The sequence below is a fragment of the Lynx canadensis genome, chromosome A2, assembly GCF_007474595.2.
Source record: "Lynx canadensis isolate LIC74 chromosome A2, mLynCan4.pri.v2, whole genome shotgun sequence".
NCBI lineage: Eukaryota > Metazoa > Chordata > Mammalia > Carnivora > Felidae > Lynx > Lynx canadensis.
The window spans coordinates 59595315-59610433 of record NC_044304.2 but is presented as its reverse complement, the minus strand read 5'-3'; the positions used below and the strand labels follow the sequence as shown (position 1 = coordinate 59610433).

General features: G+C 42.9%; 1 protein-coding gene across 3 annotated transcripts in view; it reads right to left on the bottom strand.

The window, feature by feature from the left end:
• Nucleotides 1–10650, bottom strand: part of ALDH1L1 (aldehyde dehydrogenase 1 family member L1) — a 136874-nt gene extending 126224 nt beyond the window's left edge. The window contains exon 1 of one of the 3 annotated variants that reach the window (XM_030307569.2): nt 10593–10650. The gene's annotated coding sequence lies outside the window, so the exon portion shown is untranslated. The other 2 variants (XM_030307568.2, XM_030307567.1) reach the window with 2 other exon arrangements.
• Nucleotides 10651–15119: the final 4469 nt, after the last annotated feature.

Genomic DNA, 15119 nt, shown 5'->3' with positions numbered 1-15119 from the left:
AGGGCTCAATTCCTTAAGAAGATATAATAATTCTCAATGTGTATGTACCTAAAAACAGAGAATCAAAATATGTGAAGCAAAACTGATAGAATTGCAAGAATAAATAGACAAATCCACTAGTTTAGTTGGAAACTTTGACACCTCTTTATCAATACCTAATAACCGAGAGATTGGTCAAGTAGGAAATCAGTAAGGTCATAGGTTAACTGAAGAGCACCATCAATTAGCTGGACCTAACAGGCATTTATAAAATACTTCATCTAACAACAGCAAAATACACATTCACCTCGAGCTTACATAAAATAATCACCAAGACACACCATAACAAACTTAAAAGAGTACAAATCATGCAAAATATGCTCTCACACCATAATAGAATTACTAAAAATCAATACTGGAAAGACATCTGGGAAAGCCAACAGAAAGATTTGTAGAGAATAAATAATACACTTTGGACAACACATGGGTGGAAGAAAAACTATCAAGAGAAATTTTAAAATATTTTGAATTGAAATGAAAATTTAAATATAACTTACTAAAATTTGTGATATGCAGCTAAAGCAGTATATAGAGGAAAATTTATAGCATTAAGTACATATATTATTAAAGGAAAAATATCCAAAATCAATAAAATAAGTTAGGAAACTAGAAAAAGAAGAGAAAATTAAATCAAAATAAGCAAAAGAAAGGAAATAATAAAATTTAGAACACAGGGGCACCTGGGTAGCTCAGTAGGTTGGGCGTCTGACTTCAGCTCAGGTCATGATCTCATGGTCCATGAGTTTGAGCCCCGTGTCAGGCTCAGTGCTGACAGCTCAGAGACTGGAGTCTGCTTCAGATTCTGTGTCTCCCTCTCTCTCTACCCCTCCCCAACTCATGCTCTGTCTCTCCCTCTATCCCTCAAAAATAAGCAAACATCAAAAAAAAATTTTAAGTTTAGAGCAGAGATCAATAAAATTGAAAACAAATAGAGACAATAACAAAATCAAAAGTTTTTTCTAAAAGATGAATAAAATTGATAAGCTTCTAGTTAGATTAATTAAAAAAAAACCCAAATGTCTAGTTTCAAAAATGAAAGAAGGGCCATCACTACTAATCCCATAGTCATTAAAAGAATAATAGAGGATTATGAATATCTCTATACCCTTAAATGTGATAACCTAGATGAAATGGAACACTTCTTGAAAAGCACAATTTACCAAACTTATACAAGGAAAAACAGATATAATATAAATAGTCCTATTTATTAAAGGCATTGGATCAATAATTAATACCTTTCCAAAACAGAAAGCACCAGATTCACTGGTGAATTCCACCAAACATCTAAGAGAGAAATGTTATCAATTCTGTTACAATTTCAGAAAACAAAAACGGAATACTTCCTAACTCAATGTATCAGGCCAACATTACCCTAATGCAAAAAACAAACACATTACAAGAAAGGAAAACTATAGGTCAGTATCTTTCATGAACATAGATATTAAAATCTTTAACAATGTAAAGAAAGAATTATACATCACAGTCAAGTGGGATTTATACTAGTGGTATTCCAGGTTTAACATTTAAAAATCAATTAGTGTAATAGATCACACCAAAAGGAAAAAAAAAAAAGGAAAATCATAGGAACACATAAATTGATGCAGAAAAACAATTTGACTTCCAAAAAACAAGAGTCCAGGGCTGGATGGCTTTACGGGGGAATTCTACCAAACATTTAAAGAGTTAACACCTATTCTCTTCAAGCTGTTCCAAAAAGTAGAAATGGAAGGAAAACTTCCAAACTCTTTCTATGAAGCCAGCATCACCTTGACTCCAAAACCAGACAAAGACCCCACTAAAAAGAACTACAGATCAATTTCCCTGATGAGCATGGATGCAAAAATCCTCAACAAGATACTAGTCAACTGGATCTAACAATATAAAAGAATTATTCACCAAGACCAAGTGGGATTTATACCTGGGATGCAGGGCTGGCTCAACATCTGCAAAACAATCAACGTGATACATCACATCAGTAAAAGAAAGGACAAGAACCACATGATCCTTTCAATAGATGCAGAGAAAGCATTTGACAAAATACAGCATCCTTTCTTGATAAAAAACCCTCAAGAAAGTAGGGATGGAAGGATCATACCTCAAGATCATAAAAGCCATATACGAAAGACCCACTGCTAATATCATTTTCAATGGGAAAAGACTGAGAGCTTTCCCCCTTAAGGTCAGGAACATGACAGGGATGTCCACTCTTGCCACTGTTGTCCAACATAGTATTGGAAGTGTTAGCCTCAGCAATCAGACAACACAAAGGAATAAAAGGCAGCCAAATAAGCCAGAAGGAAGTCAAACTTTCGCTCTTCGCAGATGACATGATACTCTGTATGGAAAACCCAAAAGATCCAATCAAAAAACTGCTAGAACTGATCCATGAATCCAGCAAAGCTGCAGAATATAAAATCAACACACAGAAATCAGTTGCATTACTATACACCAATAATGAAGCCAGAGAAAGAGAAATCAAAGAATCGATCCCATTTACAATTGCATCAAAAACTATAAAATACCTAGGAATAAACATAAGCAAAGAAATGAAAAATCCATGCACTGAAAACTATAGAAAGCTTATGAAAGAAATTGAAGAAGACACAAAAAGTGGAAAATGTTGCATGCTCTTGGATTGGAAGAACAAATATTGTTAAAATGTGGATACTACCCAAAGCAATCTACATATTCAATGCAATGCCTACCAAAATAACACCAGCATTCTTCACAGAGCTAGAACAGATAATCCTAAAATTTGTACAGAACCAGAAAAGACCCTGAATAGCCAAAAAAATCTTGAAAAAGAAAACCGAAGCTGGAGGCATCACACTCCCAGACTTCAAGACATATTACAAAGCTGTAATCATCAAAACAGTTTGGATATTGCACAAAACAGATACTCAGATCACCAGAACAGAATAAAGAACCCAGAAATGGACCCACAAACACACAGCCAACTAATCTTTGACAAAACAGGAAAGAATATCCAATGGAATAAAGACAGTCTCTTCAACAAGTGGTGCTGGGAAAACTGGACAGCAACATGCAGAAAAATGAACCTGGACCACTTTCTTACACCATACACAAAAATAAACTCAAAATGGATGAACGACCTAAGCATAAGACAGAAAGCCATCAAAATCATAGGGGAGAAAGCAGGCAAAAACCTCTTTGACCTTGGCCACAGCACTTCTTACTCAACTTGTCTCCAGAGGCAAGGGAAACAAAAGCAAAAATGAACTACTGGGACTCTTCTGCACAGTGAAGGAAACAATCAGCAAAACTAAAAGGCAACCGAAGGAATGGGAGAAGATATTTGCAAACAACATATCAGATAAAGGGTTAGTATTCAAAATCTATAAAGAACTTATCAAACTCAACACCCAAAAACCAAATGATCCAGTGAAAAAATGGGCAAGAGACATGAATAGACACTTCTCCAAAGAAGACATCCAGATGGCCAACTGGCACATGAAAAACTACTCAACATCACTCATCATCAGGGAAATACAAATCAAAACCACAATGAGATAATACCTCACACCTGTCAGAAAGGCTAACATTAACAACTCAGCAACAACAGATGTTGGCAAGAATGAGGAGAAAGAGGATCTCTTTTGCACTGCTGATGGCAATGCAAACTGGTGCAGCCACTCTGGAAAACAATATGGAGGTTCCTCCAAAAATTAAAAACAGAACTATCCTATGACCCAGCAATTGCACTACTAGGTATTTATCCACGGGATACAGGTATGCTGTTTCAAAAGGGGCATATGCACCCCAATGTTTATAGCAGTGCTTTTGACAATAGGCAAAGTATGGAAAGAGTCCAAATGTCCATCAATGGATGAATGGATAAAGAAGATGTGATATATATATATATATATATATATATATATATATATATATACAATGGAGTATTACTCGGCAATCAAAAAGAATGAAATCTTGCCATTTGCAACTACGTGGATGGAACTGGAGGGTATTATGCTAAGCAAAATTAGTCAGAGAAAGACAAATATATGACTTCATTCATATGAAGAATTTAAGATACAAAACAGATGAAGTTAAGGCAAAGGAAGCAAAAAAATATAAAAACAGGGAGGGGAATAAAACATAAAAGACTCTTAAATATAGAGAACAAACAGGGTTGCTGGAGGGGTTGTGGGAGGGGAGATGGGTAAATGGGTAGGGGGCATTAAGGAATCTACTCCTGAAGGTAACTAACTTGGATGTAAATTACACAATAAATCAATCAAAAAAGGTTTTTAAAAGAACAATTTGACAAAATCCAACAACGATTCATGATAAAGATTCTCAGCAAAGTAGGTATAGAGAGGAAGTTAACTTGATAAAGAACATTTACAAAAAAAAAAAAAACTCAAAAATTATAACATCACATTTTTTTAAGTAGGCTCCACACTCAGCATGGAGCCCAATGTGGGGCTTGAATTAACCACCCTGGGAACAAGACCTGAGTTGAGATCAAGAGTCAGATGCTTAACCAACTGAGCCACTCAGATGCCCCTCTAACATCATACTTAATGGTGAGAAACTAGAAACTTTCCCACTAAGATCAGGAACAAGTCAAGGGTGTTCCCTTTCATTACTTCTATTCAACACCCTACTGGAAATTCTAGCAAGGCAGTAACACAAGAAAAGGAGATAAAAGGTATACAGATTGGAAAGGGGGAAATAAACTGTTCACAGATGACATAATTGTCCAAGTAGAAAATCTCCAAAAATCAGCAAAAAACTCTTGGAACTAATTAATGATTATCAGAAGATTACAAGAGAGAAGGTTAATATGCAAATGTCAATATGCCATCAATAAACAATTGGGGTTTGAAATTAAAAACAGGGGTGCCTGGGTGGCTCAGTCAGTTAAGCATCCGACTTCAGCTCAGGTCAAAGAATCTCATGGTTGTTGAGTTTGAGTCCCATGTTGGGTTCTGTGCTGATGGCTCAGAGTCTGGAGCCTGCTTCAGATTCTGTGTCTCCCTCTCTCTCCGCCCCTCCCAGGCTTGCTCTCTCTCTCTCTCTCTCTCTCAAAAATAAACAAACATTAAAAAAATTTTAAAAACACAATACCATTTATATTATCACCCAAAACTGAAATTATTTATGTGTAAATATAACAAAATATGTAAAAGAGCAATATAAGGAAAACCACAAGACTAACGAAGGAAATACAATAAAACCTAAATAAATGGAGATATTGCACATACATGGATAGGAAACTCAATATTGTCAAGATATCAGTTCTTTCCAATTTGATCTTTGGATTCAACACAATCTCAATGAAAATCCTAGCAAGTTATTTTGCAGATATCAACAAACTGATTCTAAAATTTATACTAAAGGCAAAAGACCTGAATTATCCAACACAATATTGAAGGAGAGGAGCAAAGTCAAAATACTGACACTATCCAACCTCAAGATTTACTATGACGCTACAGAAATCAAGACAGGGTGATACTGGCAAAAGAGTAGACAAATATATCAATAGACAGAATAGAGAACCCAGAAACAGACTCACACAAAAACAGTCAACTGATCTTTGACAAAGCAGTAAAGGCAATTCAGTAGAGAAAGGATAGAACTATTATTAACACATTATTCTCGAACTATTTCCACATGCAAAAAACAACAACAACAACAAACCTCAAAAACCAATCACAGACCTAAATGTAATATCTACATTTTCTTTTAAAGATTTATTTATTTATTTATTTATTTATTTTTGAGAGAGAAAGCACAAGTGGGGAAGGGGCAGAGAGAGAGACGGACAGATCTGAAGTGGGCTCTGTGCTGACAGCAGTGAGCTCCATGAGGGGCTCGAACTCACCAGCTGTGAGATCATGACCTGAGCCAAAGTGGGACACTCAACCGACTAAGCCACCCAGGTGCTCCAATGTAAAATCTACATTGAGATAAAACTATAAAACTCACAGAATATAACATAGAAGAAAGTCCAGATGGCCTTGGGTCTTTTTAAATACAACAAAACCATGGAAGAAAAAAAGTAATAAACTGAACTTTATTAGAATTGAAAACTTCTGCTCTTCAAAAGACAAGCCACAGATAGGGAGAAAAATTTACAAAACACACATCTGATAAAGGACTAGTATCCAAAATATACAAAAAATTCTTAAAACTCAACAATAAGAAAGCAACTCAACTAAAAAAATGGGGGAAAGACCTAAGCAGATGCCTCAGCAAAGAAGATATACTGATGGTAAATGAGTATTTGAAAAGATGCTCAACATCATACATCACTAAGGATTGCAAATTAAAACAATAATGAGATACCACTGCAAATCTATTAGAATGACTAAAATCCAAAACACCACCAACGAAAATGCTGGCGAAGATGGGGAGCGATAGGAACTCTCATTCATTGCGGGTGGGAATGCAAAATGGTAGTCACCTTGAAAAATTGTTTTGCAGTTTCTTACAAAACTAAACACCTTCTCTCCATACAATTCAGCAATCATACTCCACGGTATTTACCAAAATTAGCTGGCAATTTAGGTCCACACAAAAACCTGCACACCGATGTTTATAGCATCATTATTCATAACTACCTAAACTTGAAAGCAACCAAGATGTTCTTCAGTAGGTGAATGGATAAATAAACTGCGGTACATCTGGACAATGGGATTTTATTCCATGCTAAGAAGAAAAGAGCCATTAAGCCATGAAAAGATACAGTGGAAATATAAATGCATATTGCTAAGTGAAAGAAGCCAGTCTTAAAAGGCTACATACTGTATTATTCTAACTATGAGAGTCTTAAAACTAAGAAAATGGGGTGGGGGTGGGGGGAACCAGTGTTTGACGCGGTTTGGGGGAGGGGAGAAAGGGATGAACAGGTGGAACACAGGAGATTTTTTTTACAGTTATCTACTGTCATGTCAGATGTAGGTCCTTATACATTTGTCAAAACCCATTGAATATACAACACAAAGAGTGATGTAAGCTATGGACTTTAATTAAGAATATTGTATCAGGGGGTCTCTGGGTGGTTCAGTCAGTTAAGTGTCCAACATGATCTCACAGTCCATTTGTTTGAGCCCCGTGTTGGGCTCTGTGCTGACAGCTCAGAGCCTGGGGCCTGCTTTGGATTCTGTGTCTCCCTCTCTCTCTGCCCCTCCCCCACTCACCTCTGTCTCTCTCTGATTCTCTCTCAAAAATACATAAACATTAAAAAAATAAAAAAGTAAAAGTAAACAAAAACAAAAAGAATGTTGTATCAGTATCCACTCATCAAGAGTAACAAATGTACCAGGCTAATGTTAATAATGCAAGGTGTTACTAATAAGTGACAGTGGAGGGGGCAGGGGCTGAGGGACTATATGGGAGCTCTTTGTACTCTGCTCAATTTTTCTATAAACTTAAAACTGTTCTAAAAACTAATTTAAACAAACAAATAAATAAATCTAGGTGTATCGTTCACATCTTACTTCAAAATACAGGTCAATTGGATTAAAATAAGTATTAAAAAAATCAAATACAAGAAGAAAACATCAAAGGATAAGAAAATACCGGTAAGTATGGGGCTTAGAAACTTGACACTAAAGAAGAAATATACAAGAAAGCATGTGATGGCTTTTCATACAGGAAGATTTTACATGTGTCTGAAAGCAATTTGCCAAAAGAAAAAAAATTAGAGCCAATAGATAAATAAAAATGTTCAAATTGCAATTAATCAAATAATTCATGCATAATAAAACAAGGGACTATTTTTCTCCTTTAAAATTGGAAGGGGCTTAAGCAATATAAATATCAGCTGTTGTCTAGATTATGAGAAAACAGCTACGCTCCTGTAGCACTAATGGGACAACAAATTGGTACCAATTCTCTGGAGGAAAATTTGGCAATAAATACCAAAATCCTAGAAAATTCTGACTCAGCATTTTCACTTCTAAATTCTATTTGGATGAGCAGATAGAGGCATGAGTGTTGTAAAATTATGATACATTCACACTGGGTAAACCCAGCGCAGTCAGTTAGAAGTGGCACCACGCTGTTTCACTACCTGGAATATGTAGGTCAAAACACCCCCACAGGTGACAAACCACTGTAATTTTTAAAAGTGCTGTGGGTGTGTGTATGTTTGTGCACCTGCAGTGTAAAAACCTGGGAGGATTCCCACAGAAATGTTAAAAGTTACTGAGAAGAGTTTTTTGGATTTGGGGTATTTTCAATAATTATCAGTAATTATCTTTTTCTTACCTGAATGAAATGAATGGCTTTTTCTATACTGAGCACGTATTACTTGTGGGAAAAGAAAGCAATACAAACAAGATCCCTTTGGAAGCAGGGAGGCAGGGTCAGGGTAGCCACCAGGAAGGCTGTGGTCACAGTCCAGGGAAGCTGAGTGTGGCAGGGACAGGTGTGCTGGGAGGGGCCTCAGCCAATCTTGACCTTAGGCCAGCAGAAAGATCAGGAAGCGCGGGGGGGGGGGGGGGGGGGGGGGGGGGGTGGAGCCGGGGAAGGGAGTACAGAGCCCCACGTGGGCTGCTGCAGCTGGGCTGGCTGAGTGGGCAGCCTGCAAGCCTCCACCTCCTTCCTGAGTTGGCAGGGGCGTGCGCCCCTGTTCCCGGCAGTGCGTGGGTACAGCTGTAGAGCTGTCAGGGCCTCCCAGGCCTCCCACCCCAAGCACCCAGCCCAGACCTGGCTCCCCAGGACCCAGCTATCAGATCCTGCTCAAGAGGGGCAGCCCAGGGCAGGGACAGCAGCTCTGGGCCATCTGTTTTCCTGCTTTGGTCTGGGGACCCACAAAAGAATGCAGCTCTAGGAGAGGGCAGAGGCTCAGCCAAGTTGCAGGGCACAACCACAAGGCATCCTCTTCCACCAGCTGCCCTTTGGGGATGACGGAGGGGGTGGGGGGGAGCTGATTCCTCTCCTGCAGTCAATCTGTTCCATTCGGCCACTGGCAGGGCAGATGCTTGTCGGTTCCACAGCCAGGGTCCGCGGGGGTTAATGTTTCATCCGCTGTCTTTCTCACTATCCTGGGCACACGGGCAGGCCCCCTAGACCACCTGAGCCTGTAGACCTGTATTCAACTTTAGCGAATCATTTGCATCTCTAAGGCTTAAATTCTTGTCTCCAAAATGTCACAGGATTGTCTCCCAACATTGTCGTGAAGGTTGATCCTCATAGGGGGGAGAGTGCCAACATTCACAGAGGGCCTAGGGCCTTAGTGCATAAACTCATGCCATCCTGAAACAATCTTAGCAGGTAAGGTACTGTTAGTATTTATCCCCCCACCCCAATTGTAGCCAAAGAAATGGAGTCAGAGTTCCAGAAACTTGCCCAAGGTCACTGAAAAGTGAGGGAGTGGGGAGAAAACAGTCACCTGACGCCAAGCCCATACTCTTAACCCAGTGTGTGAGAATACTAAATTCTGTCTCCATCTGCACCTGAGGGAGATTCTTGCCTTTTCTAGGGAGGTGACAAACGAGGGGCCTGCACAGGTGCGGGGGAGGAGGGGGGGGCGCTGGGTTCCAAGTAGCGCGACCCTGGGAACCCGGGGTTGGGGTCAAGCTGGGGCCCAGGGGTCAGTGCCCCGCTACACCAGGGGAGCTCTCCAATCACAAGAGGTCCTTGTGCACGGCCCCCAGATTTGGCCAATCAGGGGGGATCTTTTCCACACCCGATATAATGGGGTGAGGGACTTAGCCCCGGAGGCAGACTGCCCCTCCACCACGGACCGGCCCAGTCACCTTCGGCTTGTCCCTTTCTCTCTCGGAGCCTCAGTTTTCTCTTCTGTGAGCTGGTCAAATAACGTCCACTCACTGGGCTGTGCTGGCTCGGTAAAGCACCCTGTTCGCCGGGTCCGGCCCCACCTTCGGCGAGCCCCGCCCCCATACCATGCATGGTCCTTTAGCCTGAGGACCCCTAGCTAGACTGGAGGTTCACCTGCCCCAGGGGGAATCGCGTCCCTGCGGCGAGGCTCCTGCGTCCACCGGGAGCCCAGTTGAGGGACCTGAGCTCAGAGTCCCTGGAGTCGCGAGTTGGGACAGGCTCCCTCCCTCGGAGCGTCGGGGCTCAGGGGCACTCACCAAGCGCGGGAGGAGGCGCGGGAGTCGCGGGCCAGAAGGGACCTCTGAAAGCGTCGGTCGGGGGACAAGGGGCTGGCCCAGGCCGGCCCAGGGCGGCGGAGAGGTGGGACCCGCCTCTGCCAGTCCCAGGGCCTGAGCAAGGCCAGAGCCAGCGAAGGGAGGGGCGCCGGGCGGAGGCGAGAGGGGCGGGGGCGCGGGGCGGGCATAAAGTCACCCTGGGCAGGGGTGGGGAGAGCTCTCAATGGCTGTGTGACAGTGGCCAGGGTGTGTCACTCACCCTCTCTGGGCTTGCTTGCATTTATAGGCGAAAAGACTTGTGATAGACCCTTCAGAATTCACAGGGCTCTGAAAAGGCGCAGGCTCTCCCTGGTTAGGCATTGCTGCAAGGCTGAGTTGGTAGGAGGAAACTCGCCAACCAGATCATTTCACTCTCTCACCCGCTCACTCATTCATTCATCCAAGAATCATGTGCCAAGTTCCTACCGTGTGCCATCCACCGAGCAGAGCCAAACAAGATCCTCGCCCTCTGCAAACTTGCAGTCGCCTGCAGGAGACAGTGACAGTGTGTCCAGATGAATATTGGGGTTTCTGCCTGTGCCCTTCCTGCCTTCTACAGCCCCAGGTTTCCCCCTAGGCTACTCCTCTTCTCGCTCCCTTCCACCCAGTCTGGGTGCCGCTGACCCCTCCCCTAGCTCCCCACCTGACCAAGCCTGTCTCAGGCAGGGTTATCTGTTCCACTCTGGGCCAAAGTAAGTCTGCACAAATGAATAAAGGAAGATAAATCTGCACATTGTTTCCTGACTGTGAGCCTATGTCCAGTGTATCCTGAACAAGCTGCCAAGAATGTCCTTCCTGCCACTCCTGCCGCTGGACTCTGCTTCCCAGCCTCACTTCTGAGGCTGTCTCTACCTGAGCTCCAGTTACCTGGACCTCTACTCAGTGCCTGGACACCTCAAGCATGCTCCAGCCTCAGGGCCTCTGCCAGAATATTCCTCTCTCAAACACTACAGAGGCACACCTCCTCCTGTCTTCACATAGTACCTGATATATCCAAGATCTGATGCAGAGCCTTAGAGAAGCTTTTCCAAGTCACACAACCTAAGGAAGTCTCTCAGCCAGTCCCCATCACTTCACCCTGTTTTATTTCCTTCACAACACTTACTGTACATGTGACATTTTCTAGTTCATTGTTTGCTTATTAATCTGTTTCTCCTGCTACTACAACTCTTTGAGGGCAGGAAACTTGTGTGATGCATTCGCTGTTGTATCCCCAGGACACAGTGCTAGCACAAAGTAGATGTTAAATGTTTGTCAAATGGCTTAATGCTCACCTGCCTGGATGAAGACCCAGGATTGAGGTGACCTGTCCCTATTGAGCCCCTTAGGTGATTCTCAGGAAGGGTCCTCCTGTTCTTTCTGCTCCCGCCTCCAGTTCTCCTTCCTGTCCCTCATATACACTGACCATCTTGACTAATGAGCTCACCATGTGCTGTTCATCTTCTTTCTCAAGGGAACCCCACTCCCTATGTACATGTCACATCCTCAGGGAAGCTTTCCCTAGCCACGCACTCACTAGGACAGATCCCCTCACTGTGTGACCACAGAGGGCCACTGATTTTCCTTCATGCACCCCACTCCGTTGCAGGTTTATCACGGCTTCTGGGATTATTTGAGTGACATGTCTCTCCAACAGAACACGAGGGTAAAGACTAGGAATTCCCCAACACCTAGTGCCTTGTGTATAGAAGAGGATTAATAAAATTTGTGGAATTAATGACTGGATGTCAGGAGCCTGGAATGGGAAAGTAGCATGAGCAGAACTTTGAGGCTAGAATAGAGAAGACAGACGATAGGTGACAGGAACTCCTGAATAAATGGCTTTGAGATTGGACACCCTAAAAAGTGTCAGGAAATCAGAGAAGAGCCCATAGCTTTAGCAGTGTATGGAGCTGATATGCCCCGATTCGAGAGACCCCCCCGAAAACAAACCACCAGAGTCCAGAGTCAAGGCCAAGCGGCAAGGGTCGTTTATTGCAGGTTCGAACCCGGTCCTCCGTGCACTCGTTGCCGGTGACGCTAAGAGGCCCTGAGCAAGGATCTTACAGCTTCTTTTATAGACAGGCACAAACAAGTTAGGGATTTTTTGAGGTTACAGAGCTGTTATTGGTTGACATTTAAATTTGAACGCTCAGCAGAACTTGTTTGGTTCCCGTCTTTATTTCAAACCACTCAGCAGAACTTGATTGGTTCCCGCCTTTAGGTCAGACTACAACCGGGTGCGCCCTGGCTGGTTTCTGGAACGGCAGGGGGAGGGGAAAGATCTTTTCTTTGCAGTTGTGAGTACACCTGGCAATTTTTCTCTTAGCCTCTCAGAGCTGGAGAGGAGGGAAGTTTACACAGAAAGTTTCCAGCACTGCCACCTGCAGTAACATGGGAAATGGAAAATGTGCCAGAGGAAACTGATGGTCTGGCTAAGCCTTCCAGGCGAAATGTTGAAGGTGCCTCCTGGTTTCTTCTTGATGCTCAGGTGAAAATGTGAGTGAAGAGAAATAATCCAAAAGAAGGACTGTTAAATAAAAAGTAACGAGAGCTTGCTGAATTTGAAAATTTCCAGCTTCTACAGATGCCAAATGATGCCAAAATTAACAAACAGTTTAGGTAAAGATGTAATGCAGGGCCATGCTAGGAAAAGATGGTCTCAAAGCCACAGGGTAGCTATAAAATTCTTTGTTAAGTCTTCAAAAAGGTCAAATGTGGTGCTACAGAGTATTCCATTAAACAATAGGACCTTCCAAGAAACTTGACATTGCCATTCAGCAGAAGCCCAAGGTGGAGAAGGGCTTATCTTGAAGACATGCCCATGGGGCTGCCAGTTGGCTAAAAAAATAAATCTCAGTAAGATTCACAGAGGATACACAAAGTTTTCAAAAGAATTACATTGACAAAGCAGTGTCAGCTTGGATTGAAATGATCAGAGATAGTACTACATGAAAAAAGACTTCTGGAACCCCCTCCTCTCAAATTATACTGGCGAGAAGCAGCCAGAGAAAGCACACAGATGCAAACATAGGCTATATTTCAGGGAAACCAAAGGACAACTTGGAGGGGTGCCTGGGTGGCTCAGTTGAGCATCATACCCGTGATCTCAGGTGGTGATCTCGTGATTCCTGAGTCTGAGCATTGGGCTCACTGCAGTCAGCACAGAGCCTTCTTCGGATTTTCTGTCCCTCTCCCTCTAACCGTCCCCCACTCATGCTCACTCTCTCTCTCTCTCTCTCTCTCTCTCTCAAAAATTAATAAACATTAAAAAAATGAAGAAAAGGACAACTTGGAGAGCAAACTGAAGAGTCCAAAGGGTGGAACCAAGAGCACGAAGAATCACGTTCAGACCAAAGTTGGCTTGAGTACTAATCAAAGAACTCCCAACATTTGCTGAACTGGGGTTCAGAAGTGTGTGTCTTGGAGATGCCTGTGTGCCTCCCATCCCTACCCCCTTTGAACCAGGATGTCTATGGTGGTCATACTGCACCTGTCCCACCATTGTATGTTGGGTTGGGTAGGGGGGAAGGGGCACAGATAGCTTGTCCCTTGAATCCACAGTTCTTCAGATAGAGAGTGACTGTACTCAAGGAGCTCCTTAAAAGGAAATATGCCCCAGGAGCCTCCTCCACATCAGGACCTGATTTAGACACAAAGAGTCTGGGCTCTGAGCTGATTCTGCAGTAGGATAGGACTTTGGGTAGGGGATGTTTGGAAGGGTGAATATGTTTTGCATACAAGAGGTCAGTAAATAACCTGTGGCCACTGGGTGGACTGTGATAGTTTAAAAGCTCTTTGACACTCCTTGCATTCAAGAGGAGGAGTGCCATTTCTTGAGCCCTGGACTCTGGGCTGGACTCAATGACTTGCTTCTAACAAATGAAATACCCAAGGGGTATGGAAGTGACAGTATGTGACTTCTATATCTATCCCTTCATAGACTAGAGAGAGAAGTGGGGCCTGAGTCCAGAGTGGCAAAGCCAGCTCTTCTGTAACCTTGAAGGTTGATACTCTCTGAATGAGTCATACTGAGCCCACCTCTGCCAGTTCTGTTCACTGTACCAAGAATGCCCCTTCACTTCATCTCTGAGCCCCGACTTATGCCTTGGGGATTGGTCTGTGCATTATCTTTTTTGGGAAGCCCTCCCCAGCCCTCCTCCCTTGGGAATTCCCATAGCCCAGATCACACTCTAATATAATTTCTATTATGTTTATCTCTCTGTCTCTCTTTCTCTCTCTGTCTTTCAAATGTTAAGACTCCTGAGGGCAGGAGCAGGGTCTACTTCATCTGTGTACCCCAAAGCCTTCCACAGGACCTCACTCGGAAAAGGAACCAGGGTGTGAGTGTGTCCCAACAGAGAGATCCTCTGCCTGAGCTTTCTGCAGGTCCCCCAGTGGCTCAAAGATACTGGGTGCTTGCAAGTCCTGTGCTGTGTAAGGGGATACAGCTACTGCTCCAATCTAGGGGCAGTTTAGAAGATGGCTGAGTCTGGCTCAGGGCCACATGGATAGGTGACCAGATAGATACAGACATGGATTCTCTTTCGGTTGTGTAACGATGATTCAGCTTATCTTCTGGGAACTCAGTAACTGAGTGTTGTGTGTATGTTACAAAGGAAACATTAACTTGCCAAGGTCTATGGCCTCTTGGAAATCAAAGCAGGCAGGGTGTATGTCCTGAACTTTCTTTTCAAATCTGGGCCAGTTCTGCCCTTGCTGAACTCCTGAGGCCTCCCATTCAGAGGCAAAGTAAGACCACTCCACACTCCTCTTAGAACTTGTGAATTGCTCATAGTGTCACTTGGTGTCTGATCCCTTAGAATCTCTTCCCAGTGGGAGCTGAGAACTCAGGAGGGTTTTCCTCAATAATCCCTCTTAAAATGGGCAGCCTGTGACTACATATTGTCTTGGTCTGATCCAGCTGCTATAACACAATGCCACAAACCAAATGGCTTATAAACAAAAGAAATT